Consider the following 4405-nt stretch of genomic DNA (forward strand, 5'->3'; position numbering starts at 1 on the left):
GGTCATTATATAAATAATTTTATTATATGGCTTTTTGTTGTAGCCGATATAACGCACGCTATGATTGGCTAATTGTAGAGCATTGTTCTCCCATGATGCCCACGATTACCGGCTTGCAAAACAAAGCAAAAAGCCATAAAATAAACAACCCATTAACCTCGAACGCTCGCTTTTAACGCGAAAATGTCAGACCTCGACACTCTCGACATTGCCGTATTGACCTCGCTATTGCTCAGTCAATATGGCAAGGTTAATAAATGTTTAATTAGTTCAGAGGGCCAATAACAAAATCAACCAATCAGATTGCTCCACTGTCGGTCTAATATTCTTCTAAGTATTGGACCGAGCACAGTCCCGAATGATTCTCCGCACGATCACTCTTAAGCTTGGATAATTTTTGGTTATTTTATGGCTCACGTCTCAGAACGAACTTGCTTTAAACATAAAAGACTCATTTCCTTTTTCTTCCAACTCTCTTTCTCTTATGGTTTGTTGAACATCATGCGTTAGTATACGCCCAGTCCGCTCCCAATCAGAATCGCGCGTTTTTTTCCAGTCCGTGATCGTGGCAGTTTTTTTTTTTTTTTTTCACATTTTAAGTCGTGCAATGAGTCCCTTACTAACCAAGCGCGAGGGAGAATATCGACCCTTGATCCTTTTTGAACGTAACTCGCTCCGCTCGGTCCATACTGTCAAGACCTTGGGTTGATTTTCTCCTAGTAAGGCCCTCGTGCTCGGTTTTACTAATAAGATATATAAAATACCAACCAATCGGATTGCTCTTTTGCTGGTGGATGTTTTTCCAAGTACTTGACCGGGCACTACCCTAGATGATCATATAATTTGGTACCCACTGACTTTATGCAAAAGAACTGAATTAACTTTCTTTTTCTTCCACTTTCTTTTCTTCCCTTGTTTTGAAATTTAAAACATCAGAGGAGTGTGTGCGCTTGACTTTACCATGCCAAAACAATTACAGTCGTGAAATAGGCCATTTTCGTATTCTCAGTACTGGACTGGAACTAGCCTGTAATGGAGGCTCAGGCGGGGGAATATCATTAAAAAGAGATTTTAAAATGTCATTTGCATTTGAAAAGACTCCCCCGCATTAGCCTCGGTTGCAAGCTAGTTCCAGTCCAATACCGGGAATACGAAAATGGTCCATTGATAATATATAAATCCCTTGTTATCCAAGCTTTCCTGAACTCTACTGGCATTGATATTGCTTGATTTCACTGTCTTACCATCACAAAGAAAAATATCGTTACCATTAAATAAGCAACGTTAGGAATCTGGAGTACACTAGATGATTGACATATCAACAACCTCCCCAAGACTTAGGTCTGTGCGGTTTTTGTATTCACGCGATTTACCGAGAAGTGTTTCACCCCAGTTCACAAAACTTTAAATGGAGACGCCATAGAATCAGCGGGGTCGCACTGTACATTGATCTTGAGTTGTAAGAGCTCGATATTGTGCAGGAAAACAAAACAAGGTTGAAAGTGCTTCTTGAAGTAAATGTCAACTCCGATTGCTATCAATGAGCTTTAATGAGCTCAGTATTTTATTTTTCAAGCAGTTTAAAGCGTAGGTCAGGAATGTAGAGTAGAATAAGCATTTTCGATGCAAATTTAAAATATCTACCTTAGTACATTTTAGAAGCTAAGATAAAAAGCAATGACTTTTGAACCCAATATTTTCTCTGCAAAACGTGGGACGGCCATTCCAAACATGAGAGAATGGAAATAATCGACCTGCATCGAAAATACGTTCTTGTTGGATGGTATTATTAAAAATCGCCACCAATTCCTCAAATAAAGGCTATTTTCCGCTAAACGTCACGTGACATGTCAGAAGCACCCACTTTAGCTTAAAATGTTTAGGACATTAAAACCTAACTGGGTGCAGAATTTGGTTCCATTGACATTTATGTCTTCAGAAATGTAGCCAATAAATTATTTTATCAATAAAAGTCTTTAACCCAGGCCTTCAAGTACTTGGATTTTTACCATTACCACTGCCACTGCCACTGCCACTGCCACTGCCACTGCCACTGCCACTGCCACTGCCACTGCCACTGCCACTGCCACTGCCACTGCCACTGCCACTGCCACTGCCACTGCCACTGCCACTGCCACTGCCACTGCCACTGCCACTGCCACTGCCACTGCCATTGCCATTGTCATTACCATTACTATTACCATTACTATTACTATTACTATACATTCGTTCGTTCATTTGTTCATTCAGAGATATTGATCATGTGTCAACCTACAAACCCGCCGAAATTTCATGTATTACTTCTATGAATTTTTAGTTCAGTCAAGGAAGACAGTAGTGAAAAAATTGTAACATCATGAACAATTCGTGAAAGGAAAAAATTAAATCATGTTCTTGGCTTGGGAACAATTTTAGAGAAGGTAGGATTTACTGTTTTAATCGGAGTTTTAGAAAACTGAAAATCAGTCGTATAAAAAGATTGCTATGCATCTGAAAAAGGTGTTGTTTTCTTTTGTGAGTTTTGGGCAAAATGGACAAACAGGAGTAGAAAACAAAATAGATTGGCAATGCCGAGATTGTTATCGCTAAATATTGACCAATTGTTGCATTTTTTGAACACAAATGTTTGATTTGATATTTGTAGCAGATCTCGTACTTTAGACAGAAACGTGCTTTGATTAAAGGCAGGGACAATACATAAAGATATTGGGTCCCTGTTCCTTCGTCAGGAAAAATAAAATGAAAAGTAACTGGTGAATCAATTACCACAAACGTAACGATTGCATAGTTAGTCTATAGATAAGGAACAATCCTCTTTATTATTATTATAACGTAAACATTTGAAAAAAAAATTGAGGGAAAAAGACATAGCTAAAAGAGTGCTCAAAAATCTTACTCGAGGATGCAAATCATGACCTTGAAAACAACGTTTCGAGAAACGTTTTGAGTAGATAGCACGCAACGTCATAATTTTGTGAAATTTCGAGAGATTTCAATGAATTTTTGTCACAAAAATTGTCTTGTAAAAATCTTCTCATCGAAGTCAAAACTTTGTGATCCCTCTATCTAAGACACGGTTGACCACACTAACAATTTTCCAGTTTCTTTTTCGAGATGCACATGGAATGCAAAACTTGTTTCACATTTTAAAACAATTTCTCTCAAAATGACTACCGATCCTTCATTAGCTGCTGATGTCAATTCTGATGTAGGCTGATCAGTAGCTTTCAAATGATTTATTGCATATGCATGTAGGCAGAGAGTATTTATTTGCTGATTTGGGGGGAAAAAAGCTGTTCTCCTCAGGGGTTAAAACTGAACAAAACCACAACCAGTTATTACGAAAGCTATACTAAAATAACAATATAAATAGTATCACTCTAACAATAGGAAACAAATTAAAAACTTAATATATCTAATCTATTTACCGGTCATTCCCTTAAATTTAAACTGTTCTTTGAGCAGTTCAATTCAAGAGCTCGCCTTGTCCTTGTACTTCTTCTTGTCCACAACAACGAACCACCAACATGTAATATCCACACAACGAACCAAACCTGTTTACCACTTCCTCTCTCCAACTTACTTCTTTTCCCGTTTACTTTTTACTCCGGTTTACTTCAGCTCTCCAGTTTACATCAGTTCTCCGGTTTACTTCACTGCTTCGCGGAGCAAATAATGGCTCACTGGCAGCCCTTTCCACTTGTTCTTCGACTACTATGGCTAGCTATTTTTCACTCGAGTTTCCCTGGCAAATGACTCTATGTCATGAATTTAAGGAGCCTTTGCTGAAGACTTCTCAGTAATGAATGTGCTTCTAAACGTTTTTTCCCCGCTTTCTGACTTCGCTTGCTAATACACTACAACTCACAGAAAACCCTCTCAACTCTTACAGCCCCGAAATCCTAAACATAATAATAATAAAAATAATAATAATAATAATAACGATAATGATAATGATAATAATAATGATAATAATAATAAAGGCAAGTTGTTACAACCAAAGGATCGAAAAGAAAACTACTGGATAAGGACTAATTGCAAAAGTATACAACAGAACTGGTTACGTAATGAAAGAATACAAATTACATAATCAGGTGTTACGGAATAAATATACTTCTAAACAAGCTATTCCTTTGAGACGTAATTAAGCACTGCATGACAATCCTTAGGAGAATCGTGCATTTTTAATGGCGCATTCCAGCTATACTTTGGCTCTTCTTGGAATTGACTGCGGACGTCTTCTAAGAAGTGCATCACTTGAATTTAATAAAAGATAAAAATTACCATTACCTAGATAAACGCGATACAGATCAGAATTAATATTATGATTGATATCGTTTGACCAATCATATTGCTGTCATTTGATTGGTCGGTGAGACTATAAAACGTTACCTGCTGCTGAGCT

This window comes from Orbicella faveolata, unplaced genomic scaffold (genome assembly GCF_042242905.1).
Source record: "Orbicella faveolata isolate gen_17 unplaced genomic scaffold, um_ofav_v1 contig_3, whole genome shotgun sequence".
In the NCBI taxonomy this organism is placed as follows: Eukaryota; Metazoa; Cnidaria; class Anthozoa; order Scleractinia; family Merulinidae; genus Orbicella; species Orbicella faveolata.